The sequence below is a fragment of the Triticum aestivum genome, chromosome 3A (genome assembly GCF_018294505.1).
Source record: "Triticum aestivum cultivar Chinese Spring chromosome 3A, IWGSC CS RefSeq v2.1, whole genome shotgun sequence".
NCBI lineage: Eukaryota > Viridiplantae > Streptophyta > Magnoliopsida > Poales > Poaceae > Triticum > Triticum aestivum.
The window spans coordinates 370,129,764-370,154,405 of NC_057800.1; the positions used below are offsets into that span (position 1 = coordinate 370,129,764).

The window sequence follows — 24,642 nt, forward strand, 5'->3', positions numbered from 1 at the left end:
CAGCACTAAGCACCTAGATAAGTCCTGCACGTTCAACCTGGCTAAAACATAAAGAACATGCTTGCATGGAAGACCTTTACGTTTCATACTATCACAACTGCACTTCACTGTTTCTTCTGAATTACTAGGTGTATAGTCCACTTGGAATCTCAGTTGCCTGTTATTTTTCCATGAAACTGTGAATCTCCTACTGACGGCTCCACTCAGTCTATCTATGATCTTAAGATCCGCTGCCTTCTTCATTTCTTTCTGCAAGAGGTAAAAGTTCACCGCAGTGAAGTCACGGGCAGCGGCTTTTTCAATGCATTTGAACTCGTCGAGTACTGGTACAGGGAGTGTCTGTGTGGACATGCAGTCGTCGTGTGACTCGTTCTCACGGAGCCGAACAATGCAGTTCTCATAATGCACAACCATATCAACAATTGTCATGCCAGAGTCAAGATGCATATGAAGGCAAGAGTCTAGACTCTCGCTCCTCTGGTTACTCCGCATACCAAGGAAGAACCCACTGGTGAGATATGACGCAGCCCAAAGCCTTTTCTTCGGGTACATCCTACGCAATCATGTTTCAGTTTTCTCCGACTCACATTTAGCTCTAAAAGCTGCCCATCTCGCCTCAAACTCATCATGTGTAGTGGCATAATAAATAAGAGACCTGAACTCCTTAAGGGACTTGTGGTGGAGGTGTTTCTGCATGTTTTTCTCAATATGCCACGAACAAAGTCGATGCCACACGTCATTAAGGACCTTCCTGACGGTCCTTATCATGGCTGCGTCTCCGTCAGTAATTACAGACCTCGGCTTCTTCTCACAATGAGCTCTTAAGAAGGTATGCAACATCCAAATGTATGTATCCTCCATCTCATCTGACACAACTGCACAACTGAACACAGTGGTGCAACGATGATTGTTTAGACCAACAAAAGGTATGAATGACATTCCGTACCTATTAATCTTGTAAGTGCTGTCGAAGATGATTACATCACCAAAGTCAAATTAATCCCGACGTGATTGAGAATCACACCAGAACATGTTCTTCAGCTTTCCTTCTGCGTCAACAGTGTGCTCAAAGAAAAAGTCTGGATCCCTTGTCTTTCTCGTCATCATGATACCAATCACAGTGTCCGCATCACCCTTTACTAGCAACTTCATTTTCTCCCTATAACACATGTTATAAAGCTTCCTCCTCCCGAAACCAGCCAGTGCATATGATCCATACCTACTAACGAAGTTGTCATAAATCCAATGTTTTTTGAGCCCAGCACCTGCCATTGCTAAGATCTCGAGCTTCTGGTATTCCTTTATCTGATTATGAGATCGAAGATATATAACTTCATCTGGTCTAGCAAGAGTGTGACTATGATCATCGCTGAAACTGCTGACATACCAAATGGAGCGCTCTCTGTCAACCTTCACAGTTAGATGGGCCTTGCAATAGCACCGAGTCTCCGCTCTCAGCCTGCGCTTCTTCCCTTCCATGGTACAAAACTTGGCCTATCGTTTCCCAGACCTTGAACAGAGAAACCTCCTCAACCGCCTACGTGCGTCGATACCCTTACTATATTTCAAGTTGTCCTTCCTAATGCTGAAGCCACGCTTTTTCGCATAGTCGTTATAGAAATCATATGCCTCCTCGTCTGTCCTGAACGTCGTGGACATCACCGTCCAATGCCTGTCCAGTGATTCTTGCTGGTATTCATCATACCCAGTATCAAAATTGCACTCATCACCATCGGCATCATCATCGTTTTCGCACGTGTCACCATCCTCTTCCTAAAAAAAATACAAACAACTGTATATGTTAGTAAATAGTTGTATAAGGACTATCATATGTATTCACTTTCCACTACTTAGTTTGCTCGAGCTGTCATTATAAGATGCACCGATATCGTTTTCGTCATTGGCATCATCGAAAAAATTTCACTGATAGTACCCTTCCACTTCCATCTGCGCAAATTGTAAATATGATATATAAGACTTGATGCGTATTTAATTTCACTTTAAAATAACCTACATAAATCTAAACCTACATGGCTTCCGCTTTCAGCATATGAATCATCTACATCCATATCCTCATTGTCATCATCCCCTCCTATCTGATCACAGTCAAACATGTTATTGTCATCGCGGATGCTTGTATTTAATATGGTTGAGAACATGCAGACCACTTACATTGCCATTGTAAGACTCATCCAAACTCATATAATTTTCGCCATCATGTTCGTCTTCATCCAATGACAATGATCCGTCGTCGCTACCGCCATCATCATCGTCATATCCTATTTCAACCTCAATCTATACACGTTCATATATAATCAAATATACATTCAAACATCACATAACATCTTCTCAATTAAAATCCGTTCTTAAATTACCATGCCAGCGCCTCGCGTACCTCGTTGCTTGTCGCCGGATACGAGCTGCCGGCGGCGGGGCGGAGGCGTCTGCCCGACCGAGGCGGTTGTCGGTGTAGCGCACAACGCATACGGTTTTTTTTCGTCGGCCAGGTACTGCCGGAGATGGCGACGGCGGCGCGAGAGGAGGCGGGTGAGGCGTGTTGAAGATAGGGTTCGCCGATCATTTTTTTAATCACTCGGGCGTACGCAGCGGGCGCGGGCGGGCGTGCATGCGGACGTGGGCGGCCGTGCGCGACAGCGCCGTACGGCGGGCGGGTAATATTATACGGCGTGTGAAAATGACCGCCCTACCCTTTATACGTCTTGGGGGGGGGTTGTACCGAAGACCACCTCTTTCTCGTCAATCTTCCCTCAGGATCCCCCGCTTTCTTCTCTCATCTCTCATTAAATCAAATCCCGCTTTAATATAAGCCCAGTGTGCCAGCATGAGCCTCCCCCACACTTTCTTCTCTCATTTAATCTCTAATAATTACCCACAACCATGGAAAGTACGAGCCCGCATTCTTCTCTCATCAAATCTCTCTCTCTCTCTATTTCCCACAATCCGGCTTAATTATGGGTGCATGTTTTCTCCTTCTATCGAGTCGTCATCTTCTTTCCGTCTGTTTATTGATTCTCAACATGGCTTGCTGATATTTTAGACAACTTGCAAGCGTATTTAAATTGGTGAAACTTGATATAAAGAACCGAGGTGGGACTATCTATAGCAAAAAAGGCAAGGTAGCTCGTTTGGCTGGGGACACCTCTGTGTCACGGGAGGTTGTGAGTTCAAACCTCACTTGATCGCTTGTTTTTCTAACTGGCTACTATTTTTTTGCTGCTCCCGAAACGGCCCAGTTTGGCCCATGCAGGGGATGCACGGAAAAAGAAGAACTACAAGGAAGCCCACGAACAGAATTCAGCACATACATATTTTTTAGTACCACCTCGAATATAAAAAAGAATTGAATCTCAAAAAATAAAAAAATAATAATATGGGTGAACGGATGAAAATTTTAAAGAAACGCACCTTGCTTTATTAGTAGGGGTATAGATAGATTCACTGTGGGCTGGGATGGTTGAATTCACGTGGTCATTATAGAGGCATGTGGATTGGTGTTGTTCCACGCGCCTTTGCATGGCTCATGCATGTGGCCACGTTACTATGTGACTTTGACGGTTGTTTCTTTCGTCGCCACGTTTCAGTTTTTAAATCGGTTTGTGTTAGTAGCTGGCCTCTGCGATCTCTCTCGAAGTCTCCCTTTGCGCCGCTCACCGTGTATAAAAGCGCTCGCTCCGGCCACCTCACCTCTGCATCGCCCCGCTACCAAACTAGAGCAGCTCCCACGCCTCACCTTACCGCCGGCTGTATGCCATCACCAGGCCCCCATATCTCCCTCCCAACTCCCATGTAGGAACCCCATCTCCTCTTCGCGTGGCTGACGTGATGTCGCACGCAGGAGTATGGAAAGTAGTGCGTCTAGGCCGTGACGGCGTGTCGTTCCCGTCGTCGTCGTCGTGGGCCCTTGCAAGAGGGTTAGGCGGCGCTGTGGTGGAGGGTACTACGCCGGAATGGGAAGGCCACGGTCCGGTGCTCTGGGCTACCGCGAGAGCAGCTTTGGCTGGGAGGGATACTGCTCAGGCGTTTGGTGCGGCGGCAGGGTGCGCAGCTCGCACATCCAGTTTGGCGGCAGGGCGTTGGCACAGCGCCACCGGCGCCGAGGCATGCGAAGAACAAGACGGCAACACCGCGGGCCGCCTCGGCGCACATCGTAGTCGTCCACCTCGACATCTCGGCGTACGCTCATGAACCGTCACGGAAGCCGTCGCGGATGTTGAGGACAGGGGGCCACCGATGGCGCATCCGCGGAGGGGACGCTCCGCCGTGCTACCACCTGACGTTGATCCTCCTCCTCTGTTGGCCGTCTCACTTAGCACACGGCCATACTCTAGCCGGCTGCTTCGGTCCGGCAATTGGCTGATACGACCACGTGTTCTGTCACTACCGAGGTTACTGTTATTTCATCTGAAGATGCAGAACACTTTGTCTCGATTATTACGAGTGAAACTACTAATTTGCATTGCACTGACAAGAGGAGGAATGTGCATGTCAAGAAACGAGCTAGACACATGTTACCAAGTCATCCATGCATGCAAGCAATGACGTGTAGAATTAGGATTGAGCAAACAAAGGAATCTGCATGCAAATTTGATCAGTTTTTGTTTGGTCCAGAGATAAACAAGGCCACGTGCATCCGTAAGATATTAGTCCTGTACGGAGTCCTGACCAAGTACGTTTTCCATCAGGTGCGGCCACCCGATCAAGGAGTATACTCGTGGACGACTATGAAGATTGAAGAATTGCTTTCTTTAAAAGGAACAGGATGGGGTCCACCTACACATAGCACAAGAAGCCGCACCATCAAACAAGTCGTCGTTGCTTTTGTTTCCTTAGATCGGATTAGATAAACCAAGTCGGTTAGTATGTTTTGGTAGGTCAAGTTTGTGTTTTCCTTGAATTAGGGGTGTGGCTAGCGTGTTAGACCAAACCATGGTTTGGTCAGCTATATTACTATAAATAGCCATAGGTCGGCCATTGTAAAGAGGAGGTTATGATTTATGAATAGACACGATGTGTTCTTAGGGTAAATACCCATATCGAGTTTTGGAGGAAGCTCTAAAAATCCCTAAGTTTCGAAGGAAGCTTTAGAAAACCTCTGTGTTGCGATTTCTCTTCGTGGAAACTGTTTTGCGCATGAGTACCGTCGTCGAGATTGGTTTTCTCGTGCTGGACCGTAAGGTTCAATCCCTCTACTTCGCGTATATCACGTGCGCGGGCGAGAGGCTACTACTGCCGAAGGTGAAGTGTCATGAAAGGTCGGGCCGCAACAACGGATCGGATCTCGCCACGAGGTCCGGTCTACATCACTGGCTGTCTCACCGGGCGAGTTCTACCTCGCGCACCACTGCCGGGCGGCCTCCCCTTCCTTGCCTGAAGAAAAGCAGTTGCAGCTCACAGAAGACGACATGCTGACCACGCCGACAGAGAAGGTTGGACGTTGCGGAGCAGGCGATGTCGAGGCCCGTGTGGCTGATGTGTATGGTCTCTCTCCCGCCCCTCCGATTCTCTAGCTAGAAGTTGACATTTCGGAAATTATTCTCTGTCCCTAATTCTCTTCTTTTTATTGTGCTTCTTTTGTTTGTATTCACGCCTCGAGCTGATGTTCTGAAGTGTGGTTGTACAAAATATTGTCAGATCTCTTTCCATGCACATTAGTTTGTTTTAATGCCTTGGAGTAGAAATCAAATCGACAGGGATACAAACTTGAGAATGAAGTTATATGTTTGCTGGATTTTGTTTAATGTATCTACATATAGTGCTTTCTTGTGAATAGTTTGAAATTTTGATGCACTGTCGGTTTTTTTGCCTTCCACTCGGCGACTCTGCATCTCATAGTGCTTTCTTATGAATAGTTTGAGAGGCAGGTTGTTATTGTACACATGCCTAGGTTGTTACAGATGAGGCATCTGTGAAGCAACTTTCTGAATGAGCATAAACATCATGGAGGACTTCAAGAACCCAAATGTTCCCAAGGCCTCAAATTTAGAGAGTTCATCAGATAAGGGCGATGTTAATGTTGGCGTGAAGTCAACAGAAAACCTGATGGAACAAGTTGCATTTTGAGACAGTAGCTGAACTTCACTGGTTGAGTTGCAGTGGTGTCTCTCCGTTTATCCAGATTACCTAATTGATTCTTCTTTGTCAATTGGATCCTTTTTCTAGAGGAGTTGCTCTTTTAATTTCAGTGTGGATAACTGAAGTAAATGATCGGCAGGACGGAAAGAGAATTGTGTAAACTAATTGTTAGCATTTTCATGTTCAATAGCGAATGTATGGCACCATTCACTAGGCAATTCTCTGGGTAATAATGTGAGGCTAGCCATAGCGGGGGTAACTTAGGTAGTAACTTAACACATCTCAAGACAATTTTGTTTATGTGGCAAGTATTTAATAAGGAGAGAAGTGTTTGGAGTAACATAATATGTTACTGTAACATAGCGCTTCCCGAGGTAAAACGAATCTATAAGGCAATAAATAAAACAATCTATGACACTACTACTAAGATACTTTGCACTATGGAGGTAGTAACTTAAACTAGTGTCATATGCATGACATTAGTATAAGTTACTCCCCACTATGACCAGTCTGAGCTATCTTTCTATCAGTTTTGCATTTTTCACGAGAGCACTGATATGTTTTCTCTACAGGTTTAGGGGCTTAACTAACCTAGAACCATTCTTCGCCATGGAAACCATACCTCCATCCTGGCACTAAATTTCGGTGCCGGTCAAGAGAAAGTTCAAGCTTGCCAAGCGTAGCTTTCTTTGGTCTGATCTAATCATGGAGGAAATGTAGGAAAATTAGATGGATTATGGATGGAGTAGCTACTACTCCCTCCGTCTGAAATTACTTGTCGCAAAAACACATAGAAATAAATGTATCTAGAACTAAAATACATCTAGATACATTCATTCTTGTGACAAGTAATTCTGGACGGAGGGAGTACATTTCTGAAGTATTGCCAAATAGTAAACTGCGCGCAATCGTATATTATGAGCAAGTGTCTTTAAGAAAAACAGTGGAGGGCTTCCGGTTCCCGTGTCATTCTTTCCTTAACCGTCTGTATCTCTTTTGTAGGGAGATGTCATAGAAGACAGTAAAACCTATTCTACTTCCTAATTTGCTCAACGCGTGTGTAAGTGTAACCTGCTGCACTTTTTGTCTCTGGGATTATAAAGGGAATTCAGACGGTTTCTTTTCCTTAGTTTCTGAATTGGGGCCATTTCTTGGACCATCTCTTTATGAATTTGGTAGTGTTGGGCAGAGCCCATTGTAGCGCATTCTGCAGAAGGTAGGGGCTCAGTCTTGGGAAGAGGATTTGTAACAGCGTATCCGCGGCAGAAATAAAATTAAAAATTCTATGCATAGAAAAAAGGTTTTTGGATGGATTTTAGTTCAGACTATATTTTCTTCACCACGGATACATTTCTTGCTATTTTCTACAAAATTTCATATTGGAGACAACAATCAGTATGGAGCGGCGTGCCTTCACAACATAATCATCGATGACCACAACTACAATGCTTTGAAGACAATGTACTGGCGCTACTCGGCCGCGTAAGAATAGAGCAGGACCAAGGATGAAGAGTTAGAAATATAGAAAGAACAAAAAGCAAGTTTTCAGCAAGACAAATCAACACGAACAAGGATCCTCGAGAAAGTTTGTCTCCAGTTTGATATCTTGCCGATCCGTCTAAAACCAAGACATGCATCCAACTACTGAACATTTTTTTACACTCCAAACGAACCACCACAAACAAGAGCAAAACAACTAGCTTCGTCTCTCTACCACTACATTACATAGACAAATCCAGCCTGAGGATCAACATCTTTATGCGCCCAGTACCCACTATATTACTACATACTATAAATCTTTTATGTATGTGCCAACTAGATGAACCGTTTCCTGTATAAACTACTTCGCCACAATTCTCCTACCTATGTACCAACTTGATGTACCATCCACTTGTATGAAGTAATTTACCACAATCAAATTTGGGACGACTTACAAAAAATTACAAAATAACTAAATAGCTGATTAGTCCATGTAGCGCGGCGTGCCGCCGCGCGCTACCCGCTAGTATAGACTACATGCCGAGCAAAATGGGTGAATCTCACTCTAAAATCCGTCTATATGCATCTGTAACTAATCCACATTGAAATCTCTAGAAAGACTTGTATTTATAAACGGAGGGAGTATTTGGGTTGTGTAGAGTGGGGACAAACATGAATTTTATGGCATGATTCCATCTTTTAGTAGCAAGAAATGGTCGAAAATATTCCAGCAAAAAGAAAAAAAGAAACGGTTGAAACAAAAGGTAATAGCACTGCAGGTCCTTGAACTTGTCCTCTATGTGATGGTTTGGTCCTTAAACTTGCAAAAATGGATTATTTGATCCTTGAACTTGTTCTCAATGTGCACATTTGGTCCTGGGCCAATCAACAACAACCAAGTGGAGCCAGCTAGGCCGAGCCGATCAGTGTCACAATTTTTGCGTTTAGCCCCTTTCTATTTATCGAGATTAACCCACGGGATACCTCTGCTGGAGTGGATAGCTAGCTCTCTGTAGCCTCGCCTCGACGCACCCATGCCAGCTGCTTGACAGCGGGGACGCGCGGAGGAACACGTCGGCCGAGGTGCCTAGGCTCGGCCGGGGGCGGGACGGTGGCACCGTCGTGTGGCGGCGAGGAGACGGCCGGGAGGTACTCATCGGTGTGACGCGCGAAGGTGGAGCGGCTGAAATGCCTCATCAGCCTCTGCCTACCCTGCAAAGACCAAGGGCTCACGGTGCCAGAGAACAAACGCATGAATGCAAGCATGCATCGACGACATGGAGGAGTTTTGTGCGTGCGTGCACATTCGTTACCTGTATGTACGCGGCGCCGATGTTGATGATCTTGCCGCTGCCGAGCGACCGGTTCCAGCGACGTCCGTGCAGGCGTAGTGCAGCCCGCGCGCCGCGTCGGCCGTCGTGAGGTTGACGAAGGCGTACCCCTCGTTGCTGCAACGCTGCCTGCTTTAATTTGCATGTTGCAAAACAGAAGAAGATAGTGACCGTGGAGTTTTTGAACTGTTGGAAGATTCATTCAGGCTAGAAGACCAAACTAATTAAAGTTATGCATGCTTTCATTGGTTGTTTGTTCCCTGGCTTTCTTTGGTTGTTTGTCGCTCGAAGAGCTCTTCGCCGCGCTGCGCCTGCCCCACGCCCTCGCTGGTGTCACGCTCCTCTCGCTCGACAACGGCGCGCTGGTCGGCGCGCTCTTCGTGACCACCGTCGTCGCGCTCGCTGCCGTCGTGGAGATGCGCGGGTTCGTGCGCGACCTCTGCTTCCTCTTCTTCGCGCTCTGCAACTTGTGCGCATGCTCGTGAGCGGCACGGTCAACGTCTGGGTGACCGCGTCCTTCGTGTCCATCTACGTGGCCTACGTCATCCTCGTCTGGACCTCCCAGTGCTGCGCCGAACCGGGGAAACCGCCACACCCCGACCTCGCGGCATCGCTCCTCCTAGAGGACGACGACGACGACGTACCTCCCCTACCGTCCTACTCCTCCAAGATCACGCAGGCTCCACGACAGCAGCCTGCCTGCATTACCTCGTGTGCGAGCTCCGTATGCCGTTGTACCTCCTGCGCCGCCTCACCCTCTCGGACATCGCCGCGTACGCTGGTCTCGGCCCTGCGCCGTGGCCTTCGCCGCGTTGGCGCTCGTGCTCCTCGCCACGACATGGACCTCGCACAACCCGGCGAAATCATCCTCGCGCCACGCCGCCACCACAACAGCGACGACCACGCGATCCTCCTCGCCGGCGGCGTCCTTGGCCTCCTCTCGCGGCCCTCGTCGCGGCCACAACGGACGCCGCGTCCCCTCCCCACGGGCGCCCGCGTGGCGTGGCTGGCGGTGGGGTTCCTGATGAGCATACTCTGGGGCTCTGGGCATACACCCTGGTGTGAACTGGTGGCGCGAACTGGTGGTCATCGGGTACCGTACATGGTGAGCGCGAACGCGAGCATGCTGGGCGTGACGGTGCTGGCATGCGGAGGCTCGTTGGGCGACCTAGTCTCCAACATGGCGATGGCGACGCACAGGGGCCCCGACCATGCGCAGATGGCCGTGTCATCCTGCTGCGCCGGGCCGCTGTTCAACACGGTGGTGGGGCTGAGGCTTTCGCTGACGCTGGCGGCGGGCGCGCGGTACCTGGCGCCGTTCACGCTCCTGGCAGACGCAGCGGTGTACGAGACGGTGGGGTTCCTGTGCACCGGGCTGGCGTTGGTGCTGGTGGTGGTGCCGGCGAGGGGCATGCGGCTCGACCGGGTGGACGGGGTGGGCCTCATCGTCATCTACCTCGCCTTCTTCGGCGTCCGCGTGCTTGTTAGACTGTATTTACATGTGTATATTGTAACGTTTTATACCACCTCATTATATATATATATATATATGTGATAGGCCACCCCTAGAGGGTTATGCCGGTTCCCCCAAAGCCTATTGTCTTACATGGTATCACGCTAGGTTACGTCCGCTTCCGCCTAAAAACCCTAAACCGCCGCCGCCGCCGCGCCCGCCGTCGCCGTCGCCCGACTGCTATGACGTCCGCCGCTGCGTCCGGCTCCACCGCCACCGGTTTTCTGCCGGCCTCCCTCGCGGCACTTCTCTCGAGGCCGCTGGATGCCGCCTCCCTTCAGGCGCCGATCGAGACACGGAGCGTCGGCTCCCTCTTCGCGCTCCCGCCGGCTGCTACTTCGCCCGGGCAGGCGCTTGTGGCCCACACCGCCGCCGCCCCGTCAACCGCGGCTGTCGCGCCCTCGGCCACTGCGCCGCTGGTGGCGGAGGACGTCGCGCTGGCAGGCTTCGCGGCGTCAACCGCGGCCATCGCGCCCTCTGTCACCGCGCCGGCTGCCCCTCTGACTGTCTCCACGGTGGTCTCACCTCGTTTTTGGAGTGATGCTTTCACCACTGCATGTTTTCTCATCAATCGTACTCCCACTCGTGTTTTGAATATGAAGACTCCCATTGAAGTTCTCCTTAATGAACAACCGGACTACACCTTTCTCAAGGTGTTTGGGTGTGCTTGCTGGCCCCATCTCCGTCCATATAACAAGTGTAAGCTCGAGGTTCGTTCCAAGAAGTGTGTTTTTCTTGGTTATAGCTCTCTTCATAAAGGATACAAATGTCTTCATGTGCCCACTAATCGTGTCTACATCTCTCAGGATGTTGTGTTTGATGAGCATGTTTTTCCCTTTGCCAAACTCCCTGTGTCCACTACCGAGCCACCTGTCATGCATTCATCCTTTGTTGCTTCTGACCAATTTGATGATGTTGCATATTCTCCTCTATTGTTGCCTAACCATGGTGCAGGCACTGGTCGTGGGGCTCGTTTGGAGATTCTGAAAGTGCCATCTTCCTCTTCGTCGCCATCGCCTTCATCCTCGGCACCTTCTGTTGTGCATGAGGAGCACATGGCGCCCCTGCATGGCCTCGGTTTCCGTGCTCATGCACGGCCGATCGACGTCCTGGCCCGGTCGCCTCTGGCTTCTGGGCTGCCTTCGCCATCGTCGCGCCCTGCAACCCCGCCGACTGGGCCGGCCTCCTCGGTCCCCGTCTCGCCCAGGGCGTCGGGGCAGTCATCACCAGGCCTGGCCTCGCCCGCCCTTGCCTCGCCCAGGGTGTCTGGGCCCTTCTTACCAGGGCCGGCCTCGCCTGCTCTCGCCTCGCCAAGGCCGTCTGGGCCGGTGTCACCGGAGCTGGCCTCGCCCACTCTCGGTTCGCCCATGGCCTCTGAGCCCCTGTCGTCGGGCCAGTCTTCGCCATGCAGCCCGGAGTCGTCTGTCCCGAGCTCGCCTGAGGTGATTCCTGCATCTCCGGTGACCGTCATGTCTCCGTCACCTTCGCCTCCGCCGGCTCCTGCTACTGCTCTACGTCCACATACGCGCAGTCGAAGTGGCATTTTTTAGCCTAAGCAACGTCACGATGGCACAGTTGCTTGGTTAGCGGCGTGCATGTCTGCTGCTCTCGCAGATCCATCCTCTGAGCCACGCACGTATCAAGCTGCTATGCGCATTCCTCATTGGAGAGAGGCCATGGAGCAGGAGTATCAAGCGCTTCTTCGCAATCAGACATGGACTCTTGTTCCTCCACAATCACGGGTAAATGTCATTGATTCCAAATGGGTTTTCAAAGTGAAGAGGCATTCTGATGGGTCCATTGAGCGCTATAAGGCTCGTCTGGTTGCTCGTGGTTTTCGACAGTGTTTTGGACTTGACTATGAAGACACCTTCAGTCCAGTGGTCAAGCCTACTACCATCAGACTTCTTCTCTCTCTGGCTGTTACTCGAGGTTGGTTTCTTCGTCAGCTTGATGTTCAAAATGCTTTTCTTCATGGTGTCTTGGCGGAGGAGGTTTACATGCGCCAGCCTCCGGGTTTCTCTGATCCGGATCGCCCTGATCATCTCTGTCGTCTGTCCAAGGCAATTTATGGTCTGAAGCAGGCTCCTCGTGCTTGGCATGCTCGTCTTGCAATGGCTCTTCGTGCTCATGGTTTTGCATTATCAACTGCTGACTCCTCATTGTTTCTTCTTCAAAGGCCTGAGGTTACTATGTACTTGTTGGTCTATGTAGATGATATCATTTTGGTCAGCTCCTCTCAGTCGGCTGCTACTGCGCTTGTTCGCTCACTTGGTGCTGATTTTGCGGTCAAGGACCTTGGGAAGCTTCATTACTTTCTTGGTGTGGAGGTTACTTCTCGTGCTGCTGGCCTTGTTATGACGCAGAAGAAGTACTCTCTGGATTTGTTGCAGCGAGCTGGGATGCTTAAGTGCAAACCGACGACTACACCCATGTCTACCACTGATAAGCTCAATGCTGTTGATGGTGTGCTTCTTTCTTCTTCTGATGCGACAGAGTACATGAGTATTGTTGGTGGGCTCCAGTACTTGACGATCACGCGACCAGACATTTCCTATGCTGTTAACCGAGTTTGCCAGTATCTGCAGTCACCCTGTGACACTCATTGGTCTGCTGTTAAGCGGATTTTATGCTATATTCGTTTCACGGTGGCTCATGGTTTGCATATTCGGCCGTCTGGCTCTGGTTGTCTTTCAGCATATTCTGATGCAGACTGGGCTGGCAATCCGGATGACAGGCGATCCAACGGGGGTTATGCTGTCTTCTTTGGCTCTAACCTGATTGCCTGGAGTGCTCGGAAACAGGCTACTGTCTCGCGTAGCAGTACTGAGGCTGAGTATAAGGTTGTGGCCAATGCCACATCAGAGATCATCTGGATACAGTCCTTGCTTCAGGAGTTAAGTATACCCCAATCACAGCCTCCTGTTCTTTATTGTGATAACATCGGTGCTACACACCTTTCTACAAATCCGGTATTCCATGCCCGAACGAAACACATTGAAGTTGACTATCACTTTGTGCGTGAACGTGTCTCTCAGAAGCAACTACAGATCAAGTTTATTTCTTCCAAGGATCAACTTGCTGACATCTTCACCAAGCCATTGCCTTTGCCACAGTTTGAGATTTGCAGGCGCAATCTTACCCTTCTAGATTCATTAGAAAGTGGCTAAGATTGAGGGAGGGTGTTAGACTGTATTTACATGTGTATATTGTAACGTTTTATACCACCTCATTATATATATATATGTGTGATAGGCCACACCTAGAGGGTTGTGCCGGTTCCCCCCAAAGCCTATTGTCTTACAGTGCTCGATAACCTCGGCCTCTGGTTCGAGTAGCGACGACAGCAAACAGAGGAAGCTGCTCTGCTCCCGTCAATGGCGACCACTGATGTACGTAGATGGAGGATGATAGTTGATAGATCAGATGCTTGTACAGTCGTAGTAGCACTAGCTAGTACTATAGTATTAGCCTGTAGGTGATTACCGATGGATTAGTTAGTGGTGTAATTGTTGCTTGTTTTGGTTGGCATCAAGATGATTTCCCCACGAGTTGAAATCGATAAACGACAGGGAGCTAAATGCAAAAGTGCGGCGCTGACTGGCTTGGTCCAGTTGGCTCCACTTGGCTGCTCATGATTGGCTCAGGACCAAATGTACACCTTGAGGACAAGTTTCAGGACCAAATAATCCACTTTTGCAAATATAAGGATCAAATCATCACATGAAGGACAAGTTCAAGGACCTGCGGTGCTATTACCTCTTGAACACAAGGGTTTGAGCATCATAAGTCTGATTATTACTGGTGTTCTGGCTTGAGAGTTGGACACCTGTCGATGTGGCTTGAAAGCATCGGCCCGCTGTGGTCGTTGGAGAAGGATTAGAGGCTCTGCGTGAGTCCCAGAGACCCGATCGGCAGGCAGGTCGCTTAACAAGCGTCGTGAATCCAGTATTTCATTTCTCTTTCCTGTTCAACCCTGCGTGCATAGTGTGGATTTGTAGCTGCTGCTGCATATTGACTAGAGGATTGTTTAGGGTAAGAACCACAAGACAGTACGTAAACGTGGTTGCATGCCAAGCTTTTTCTGTTTCACGACGAACCCCCAACTGCTGCCCATGTGAAAGAAACAGGACCGCCACCACTCAAAGTCACACGTACAGCATGCGACTGTTCGTAAAGTTGGTCCTGTCTTTTTTTTTGTTGCCTTGGCAGAAAAAAGCCGGCATGGAGATCCTCACGCTTTTCCTTTCGTGTCGGGGTGGGACACCAAACATGCCACAAACAAGAAACCGCGAGTGATCTGGAACCATGGAAACTCGACAGCACAATGGGCTAGAGATTATCGTTCTCAACAAGCCTGCTTCTTTTTATATCTGTCTGATTGATTGATTGATTGATGTCGTCGCAGTTATAACGGATCAGCAAACATGTACTATATAACACACCAGAATAATCTTTAACACACAGATGATAGCTGAGCGAACATAATCGTGACAACAGTAACAATATCATAAATCCGTAATAATCAGGCTAACAAGTAAAGTACATACATGGCCAATATAAAATTATATGGTAGAAACCTCTCAAATCCTCAGCTAACACGAAACCAAATCCTCGCACAAAGGCGAAACACGCCTCCCAACCATCAAGCTAGTTCCACTTCAACTAGTGTACCGGTAGATCTAACGACGGTACGTGCGTCTCAGTGGCGGAGGAAGGCGAGGAGGAGCACGGCGGCGCAACATGCTGAGAGCGGTGCCAAGACTGTGGTCACCAACGCGCCGGAGACCGGGGCTGGGGCGATGGCGGGCACCTCAGCGGCGGAGGCAACGCCGGCGAACACGGCCAAGGCCACGAAGATCACCAAGGCGACTACGGCGGAGGGAACCCTAGCCATCGATCTAGGTTGATTCCCGGAGGTAAAGTGGGATGATGGTCTAGCTAGGGTTTTTGATGCGACGAGCAATGGAGATGGAGGGAGATGCAACAAAGAGAGGGGGCCGTTATATACGGAATGACGGAAGGGAAGAGGAAGGGCCAGGCAGTTATATTCCAACCACAACTTGCTTGATAAAGTCGAATCGCGTTTCGAATTCCTTTTTTGGGCAGAATTATCGGCTTCCGTAAGCGGAATTTTAAGGGTCTCAACCGCGACTCAATGTTTTAACTTTTTTAATACAAGAACAAAATCTGTTTTTTAGGGGTACAAGAACAAAAATCTGATGCCTCCTAATTCGATTTGATTTGATGGGGTTCTGTACGATGGGCATAGGCCAAAATCATTATTCTGACCTTATTAGAAATCTTCAGCATAAAATGACCTTTTTTAGAAACTATTTTACAATCTAACCCTTTCTGAATCGCCAAACCTCATGAGCTCATGGTGTTACTGTCCAAAGTAGGCCATACTATTCAGCGTTGCTAGCCGGCCACGTGGCAAGTCAAAACGCCGAAGTTGCCCGCGTTGGTAGAAACGCCACACCTGTTGGCGTTGCTGGTGGGCGTGAAAACGCCAAAGTACTAGGCGTTGCACTCCTGATCCATTGCTACAACTAGCATCCAACATACTTTTGAGTTTTGATTTTGATGCATATATAAACATGCGCTAGAGAACAAATGATGTCGCTCTCTCCTGATTAAACGACGCTCACCTGCATGCAACATGCATGTGATCGATCCACCCTTCCATCCTCTTAATTAAGAGCAACTCTAGCGCGCTGATCCATTTTATTTACGCGTGTCTGTTTAGATCACCGTAGACAGAAAATGCACCAACCCAAATGAAGGCGGTTCGTTTTTCGTCCGCCTGTCGATCCATTCCTGGCTCAATTTTGGGCCTTGTTTGCGTTGGCGCGGACACGAAGCAAACACGCAGCGCGCGCCTACTCCTTCCCTGGTCCGCCAGTCGGTGGCAAAACGAACAGCCTCTCCCTCCAATTCCCCAAAACCTCACGCCCGCCCGCGCTCTCGGCCGCGAGCCATGGACGACGACCTCGATGCCACCGCCGGCCTCGCCTACCTCGCCTCGTCCGGCCTCACCCCGCCCCTTTCGGCAAAGGTAAGCCCCGCGCCCCTCACAAGACTGTGGTGCCGCCCAAGAAGAAGAAGAAGAAGCTGACGCCCGCAGAGCGGGCCTTGGAGTCGCTGGCATGATGCCAGCATGAACTTTGGGCGATGCCATGATCTATTGCCACGGGCCTTTTAAATTTCTGCACAGGCATGAAATGGGCTGCGACCTTGCGGGCGTTGGGCGCACTAAAAAAACAGGGCGAACGCCGGGCGGGCGGTCGATCCAAACAGATAAAAAACGGATAAAATGGTCGTTTGTTTTGGTCGACGTGTTGGAGTTTCTCTAACTAATGTATCGATCACAATCACAGGCCTGGTCAGTCAATCAGAGCTTAATTCCGTGGAATAAATAATCAACTGTTGCATTTTCTCTTGGGATCTTGCCCCTTGGAGGCCACGACGATGCACCTCACTCATATGCTTGTTGCATTTTCATGTGTAGGAGAATACAATCTTGCCATGCAGCCATTGGATCAATGTCGTCGCAAGATCAGTCAAATTGTCTCATGAATTGTCGGTGGTACGTATAACATGCATGCATCAATCGGAAGAAGGGTCAAACTGTTTCATGCATTGCCGGCGAGGTAACATGCATGCATGCTGGATGCTAGTTGTAGCAATGGACCAGTAGGGCAACGCCTAGGACTTTGGCCTTTCCACGTCCAACAGGAACGCCAACAGGTATGGCGTTTCTACCAACGCGGGCAACCTCGGGGTTTCAACTTGCCACGTGGCCAGCTAGCAACGTTGAATAGTACGGTGATTTTATTTTGAACAGTAACACCACAAGGTTTGGCGTTTCAGAAAGGATCAGATCGTGAAATAGTTTCTCGGAGAGGTCATTTTGTGTTGAAGATTTCTGACAAGGTCAGAATAGTGATTTTGGCCATGAGCGTATGGGATTCGACAACTGGAGAAGTGGAGAGGCGGCAGGTGGTTGGTGCTGGACAGCGATGGGTCAATTGTCTCAATTGGCATGCTTCGTTGCTTCTCTCTACACTTTGCAACATCTCATTGGCTGTCGCGTCCTTGAGATATAAATTCTCGCCAAGTTAAGTTACAGGGACTCTAGACGGACGCGGATTTTTGGGACATGCGGCCACACGATGCCGCTATCCTGGGCGTTCGCGTGCGCATCGTTGTAAGGGTATCTTTTGCCTTAGGGTTTTGGTGATGATGACAACACACGTGGACTAATCGTGCGCCATAGTTTTCTCAGGTACACTTTGTGTGGCGCAAGACGGTTAGGCTTTCCCTCTATGCGAAAAGATCGAAGACGGAGTTTCCGACGTTTTATTTCCTTTGGTCGTAGGATATCCGTACTATTAAGAGGGAATCCACATCCGAAGGTATTGAGTGAATCCTTCATGTACACATTCTCTGCAACCCCCATATACCCTCCGTTCGAGGAGAGAGAGGTTCCCCATCCTCTGTTCTGTGCAGTCCTGCTCTTGGCGGTTGTACCGCTTCATTAAGCGGTTGTACCGCTGGCCGGTAGTTCCGGTCTGACCACCGCCCCTAGTACCGCTCAGGGGTGACTCCCTTCTGTACCAGGTGCGGTGGTAGACCGGTGGTGGAACGGTAGTTTCGGTTTTTCTTGATAAACCGGTACTACCGGTGATCAGGGCGGTAGTTCTGCCTCGGACCCCACCGCCAGGAACTGATGGCCCAGTGGTAGTTCCGGTCCAACCTCCGCCCCAACTACCGACCTGAGGGGTTTACTTTCTGTATGTGGCCCAGTAGTGGAGCGGTGGTTGTGCGGTAGTTCCATTTTGTTCCGATAAACCGGTACTACCGGGTGCTCCACCGGAAGTTCCGCTCCTATGCGTTTCTGCACATAACGGTTGGATCTTGGGGGGCCTATTTAAGGAGGTGCTTCTCCTACCTCCCACCTACCTCTTGCCTCTCCCTCCCTCTCTCTCTCTCTCTCTCTCTCTCTCTCTCCTTCATTACTGCCATTAAAAGCTCTCTTGCCCGATCTCTCTCTCTAGCCACTCAAACTCATTGATTTGCTAGGGATTGAAGGAGGAGACCTAGATCTACACTTCCACCATAGGATATTTGATTCCCTCATACTTTCTTGTGTGGACTCTTGGGTGCTTGGGTGCCCTAGATGGAAGAGGTCACTTCGGAGCCACATTCCATTGTGGTGAAGCTTTGGGGTTTCGTTGGGAGCCTCCAATTAAGTTGTGGAGAGAGCATCAACCTTGTTTGTAAAGGTCCGGTTGCCGCCTTCAAGGGCACCAATAGTGGAATCATGGCATCTCGCATTGTGTGAGGGTGTGAGGAGAATACTGTGGCCCTAGTGGCTTCTTGGAGAGCATTGTGCCTCCACACCGCTCTAACGGAGACGTACTTCCCCTCAAAAGGAAGGAACTTCGGTAACACATCCTCGTCTTCACCGGCTCCGCTCTTGGTTATCTCATGCCTTTACATGTGCAAGCTTATTTGTGTTATATCCCTTGCTTGCTTGTGTGCTTATTGTTGTTGCATCATATAGGTAGCTCACCTAGTTGCATATCTAGACAACCTACTTTGATGCAAAGTTTAATTTGGTAAAGAAAAGCTAAAAATTGTTAGTTGCCTATTCACCCCCCCTCTAGTCAACTATATCGATCTTTTCAATTGGTATCGGAGACTCGTCTCTTTATTAAGGACTTTGCCGTCCGAAGAGTATGGTTGACACCGTAGACGGTGTGAAAGGGCACTCCGGTGTGAATCCAATCTCGTCTACGGCCGATGGGGGAACCGCGGTCTCTCGTGAGGAATTCAATGTGGCTTTGGACACATTGAAAACCTCCATGATGACCGAGGTTGAAAGCATGTTTAATAAATTTATAGAAGGGCTTACATTATCCATCACACCGTTGAAAGTGGGTGATCCCACTAACAAGGTGACGGATGCTAACCGCGACAAGGGGGAAGCTACTAGTCAAAAGGCTCCTTCTTCTAGCGGTAAAAATGGCACCGGCATCTTTGCCCATGTGGAACCTCCACTTGTTTATGGTGGACCAATTCCTTCCACTCATTTGAACCATGCCGGTCCTCCCCCTAAGATTGTGAAAAATGAGGACTTTGATTCTTGGGTTTATCGTTTTAAGCGTCATTTAAATCATGTGAATACTAATCTTTGGAGAATCATTGAATAAGGTTTCTATCCGCATGACCGAAGCAACTTCACCCCTAGAGAAGCCACGGACAATCAATTCAATGAGAATGCTCTCTTCATCATTCAAGATGCAATTCCACCCGAAAATCTCCCTCATCTTCGGCCCTTCGCCATGGCCAAAGATGCATGGCATTGTGTTGTTTCCCTATACCGGGGAAGCGCAAGCATTCAAAGCTCCAACGATGAAGTGGTACAAGATGAAGCCGATGAGTTTGCAATGAAAGAAGATGAAGAACCTCGTGAGCTTTATCGGAGAGTAACCAAACTCGCGGTCTCACTGCGAGATCATGGGAGCAAGGACACAGATGACAATTGGATCAAGCGCAAATTACTCAATGCAATGATGCCTTACCACAATGCCATGTCCTCCATCATTCGTCAAAGGCCGGACTTCCACACATTGTCTTCAAGTGAAGTGTTGGGTGAGTTTGTGGCTATGAGCATCTTGTACAAGACCACCGACAATGAGGTGCTACGTTCTCAAAGAGCCAAGAAGCCTAACCTTGCATTGAAGGCCAAAGTTAGTGTGGAATAAGAAGAAGAAGAAGAAGAAGAGGAAGAAGGGGAAAGCAACCCCGAAGATACAAAGTATGCCTATCATGAACACATGGCTCTTGCTTCAAGGCAATTTTGGAGCAAGAAGAACACAAAGCCCAACTTCAACAAGAACAACTCAAGTGGCGCGAAGGTCAAGCAACGAGTGAGGACTTGCTATAATTGTGGCAATGTGAGCCACTTTGTTGCGGAATGTCCCTATGAGAAGAGGGAAGACAATGGTGCAAGCTCATCCGAAAGGACAAGGCCAAGTCTTTCCCCAACAAGAGCAACTTCACCAAGAAGATTCCTCCCAAGGCGTTGGTGGTCCAAGAAGAGTACAATGAGGATGATGATGATGATGAAGATGGTGAGTCAGTTGCCATGGCCTCCATTGCCATTGCGACAACTCCACGGGTGTCTCTCTTCGACCCTCCCAATGAGAGCATCACCGCCAAGTGCCTCATGGCTAAAGCCACCAACAAGGTAACCCCCAACATCAAAACTACCATCATTAATAATCCCTCTTTGACGGATTGCATTGATGAACATGATGGTTCTAGTGTGGAGGAGAATGAGTTTGAGTCTTTTATGAGTAAACTCAAGGGTAAATCCAAGAAGCACTTCGTTGCTCTCTTGGAACAACTTGGTGAAGCCAATAACACGATCGAGGCTCACGAGGATACCATCTCTAAGATGGAGGGGCATAGTCATGACTATGCCGATGAGATATCGGATCTTTCCAATGCCCTTGAGGAAGAGCATGGTCTTCGTTTGGCTTTTGAGGAGTCACACAACGATGATCATGCTAAGTTAAAGAAAGATCTTGATCATGCTCTTGTTGTCTCTCGTGTGCTAACCTCCGAGAAGGCCATGCTTGGGGTTGATCTTGCTAGACTCAAAGAGGAGTTTGACTTACTTGACAAGGTTCACAAGGTCTTGAAGGGTGCTCATGCTAGCCTCAAAGAGTCTCATGATCAACTCCAAGTAAAGCTAACCAAGGAGAAAGCCACATTTCCTCATATGGTCTTGATTGATAATGCAAATGCCACTAACCCGTGTTGTGAGCATGTGCATCTTGTTGAGGAGAATGCTAAGTTGAAGGAGCAACTTGAGAAAGGCCTTGTGTCTTGCATACAAGGCGAGAAGAACCTCAACGATCTTTTGAGCAATCAAAAGGAAGTTGTGGCCGAGGAAGGGATTGGGTACACACCCAAGTCTAAGAACAAGAAGAAGAATCACAAGGCCAAACGACCTCCTCTCAAGCAAACCTTTGTGAAGGAGGGAGAGGGTGCTGTTAAGGAGAAGAAGAAGAACACCATGAAGGGTGGTGATGCCAAGAAGGGCAACACTTACCTTCCCAACAAAGCCGACGACTTTAACCCTTCTTATGTGTTATGCCGTGCTAGTGATGGATATGTTTATGCCAAATTTGTTGGTTCTTCTTATGAATACATTAAATGGTATATTTGGGTTCCTAAGACCCTTGTTACTAACATCAAAGGACCCATTACAAAATGGGTACCTAAAACCAAGCATTGATTTCTTGTAGGTGTTTGCTTCCGGTGGGGGATCATGGTTGCTCGATAGTGGAGCAACTAATCATATGACCAGAAGCAAGGACTTGGTGATGGATGTTCACAAGATTCCATCTATGCCCAGCAATGTCGAGTGGGGTGATGTCTCATCCTCTAAGGTATTGGGACTTGGCAAGGTTGTCATTTCTCATGATCTCACAATCGAGAAGGTCATGCTTGTTGAGTCCCTTGCATACAATTTACTTTCCGTTCAAAAACTTGCACTCATGGTCTTTGCCACTTTCTTTGATGTTGATACTGTGGCCCTCTTGTGCAGCAAGACTCTTAAAGTAGCCTTTGTTGGGCATGTCGAGAACGGTCTCTATGTGATTAACTTTTTGGAGCGACCCACTAAGATCGTGATAACCCACAAGTATAGGGGATCGCAACAGTTTTGGATAAGTAAGAGTGTCGAACCCAACAAGGAGCTAAAGGCAGAACAAATATTCCCTCAAGTTCTATCGACCACCGATACAACTCTACTGACGCTTGATGTTCGCTTTACCTAGAACAAGTATGAAACTAGAAGTACTTTGTAGGTGTTGTTGGATAGGTTTACATGATAAAAAAGAGCACGTAAATAAAAGCTAGGGGCTGTTTAGAAAAAGACACAAGTTAGGTTTAGTAGAGAGCTTGTTGTTACGAGAAAGTTATTTGTCCCTAGGCAATCGATAACTAGACCGGTAATCATTATTGCAATTTTATATGAGGGAGAGGCATAAGCTAACATAATTTCTCTACTTGGATCATATGCACTTATGATTCTCTAGCAAGCATCCGCAACTACTAAAGATCATTAAGGTAAAAACCAACCATAGAATTAAAGCTTCAAGTCCTCTTTATCCCATACGCAACAACCCCCTTACTCGGGTTTGTGTTTCAGTCACTCACGCAACCCACTATAAGCGAATCATGAGCGTATTGCAACACCCTATAGCGGGGATCCCTCACGCTTGCGCGACACGGAGAGCACCATAGGACAGAACCAATAATAAAGCATGCAACTCAAACCAATCACGGTCATGAAATAACCCATAGGACAAAACGGATCTACTCAAACATCATAGGATAGCCATACATCATTGAGAAATAATATATAGCGTTGAGCACCATGTTTAAGTAGAGATTACAGCGGGTAAGAGAGAGTTTACACCGCTGCATAGAGGGGGGAAGAGTTGGTGATGATGGTGGTGAAGTTGTTGGTGAAGATTGTGGTGATGATGATGCCCCCCCGGTGGCACTCCAACGCCACTGGAAGCGACGGGGAGAGAGCCCCCCTCCTTCTTCCTTGACCTCCTCCCTAGATGGGAGAAGGGTTTCCCCTCTGGTCCTTGGTCTCTATGGCGCGGGAGGGGCCAGAGCCCCTCCAAGATTGGATATGTCTCTCTGTCTCTCTCTGTTTCTGTGTTCCCAGATTCTGCCCTTTCACTCTTTCTTATATTCTCGGAGATCCGTAACTCCGATTGGGCTGAAATTTTAACACGATCTCTATCCGGATATTAGCTTTCTTGCGGCGAAATAAGGGCATCAACCGCCTTACGGGGTGGCCACTAGGGTCAGGGGCACGCCCCCTGCCTCGTGCCTCCCTCGGGCACCGTCTCGCATGGATTTTTTCCCCAAAAATCATATATATTCCAAAAAAATCTCCATCAGTTTTATCCCGTTTGGACTCCGTTTGATATGGATATTCTACGAAACAAAAAACATGCAACAAACAGGAACGGGCACTGGGCACTGGATCAATATGTTAGTCCCAAAAATAGTATAAAAAGTTGCCAAAAGTATATGAAAGTTGTAGAATATTGGCATGGAACAATAAAAAATTATAGATACGACGGAGACGTATCAACATCCCCAAGCTTAATTCCTACTCGTCCTCGAGTAGGTAAATGATAAAAAAGATAATTTTTGATGTGGAATGCTACCTAGCGTAATCTTGATCACATATCTAATCATGGCATAAATATTAAGATACGAGTGATTCAAAGCAATAGTCTATCATTTGACACAAAAACAATAATACTTCAAGCCTACTAATAAAGCAAGCATGTCTTTTCAAAATAACATGGCCAAAGAAAGCTATCCCTACAAAATCATATAGTCTGGCTATGCTCCATCTTCACCACAGAAAATATTCAAATCATGCACAACCCCGATGACAAGCCAAGCAATTGTTTCATACTTTTGATGTTCTCAAACCTTTTCAACTTTCACGCAATACATAAGCGTGAGCCATGGACATAGCACTATAGGTGGAATAGAATGGTGGTTGTGGAGAAGACAAAAAGGATAAGATAGTCTCACATCAACTAGGCGTATCAACGGGCTATGGAGATGCCCATCAATAGATATCAATGTGAGTGAGTAGGGATTTCCATGCAATGGATGCACTGAGAGCTATAAGTGTATGAAAGCTCAGACTGAAAACTAAGTGGTTGTGCATCCAACTTGCTTGCTCATGAAGACCTCGGGCATTTGAGGAAGCCCATCATCGGAATATACAAGCCAAGTTCTATAATGAGAATTCCCACTAGTATATGAAAGTGATAACTCAAGAGACTCTCTATATGAAGAACATGGTGCTACTCTGAAGCACAAGTGTGGTAAAAGGATAGTAACATTGCCCCTTCTCTCTTTTTCTCTCATATTTTTTGGGCCTTCTCCTTTTTTGGACTTTTTTTTATTTTTTTATTTTTTTTCGTCCGGAGTCTCATCCCGACTTGTGGGGGAATAATAGTCTCCATCATCCTTTCCTCACTGAGGAAATGCTCTAATAATGATGATCATCACACTTTTATTTAATTACAACTCAATATTACAAGTTGATACTAGAACAAAGATATGACTCTATATGAATGCCTCTGGCGGTGTACTGGG

The 24,642-nt window shown here is 48.1% G+C and overlaps 1 long non-coding RNA gene and 1 pseudogene across 1 annotated transcript; both read left to right on the forward strand.

Moving 5' to 3' along the window:
- Positions 1-3,618: 3,618 nt before the first annotated feature.
- LOC123058340 (uncharacterized) lies at positions 3,619-5,054 on the forward strand. The gene is made up of 2 exons (XR_006427161.1): positions 3,619-4,406; positions 4,704-5,054. It is a non-coding gene; the product is annotated as an uncharacterized lncRNA (long non-coding RNA).
- A 4,085-nt stretch (positions 5,055-9,139) lies between these two features.
- Positions 9,140-15,326, forward strand: LOC123056911 (cation/calcium exchanger 1-like; annotated as a pseudogene).
- Positions 15,327-24,642: the final 9,316 nt, after the last annotated feature.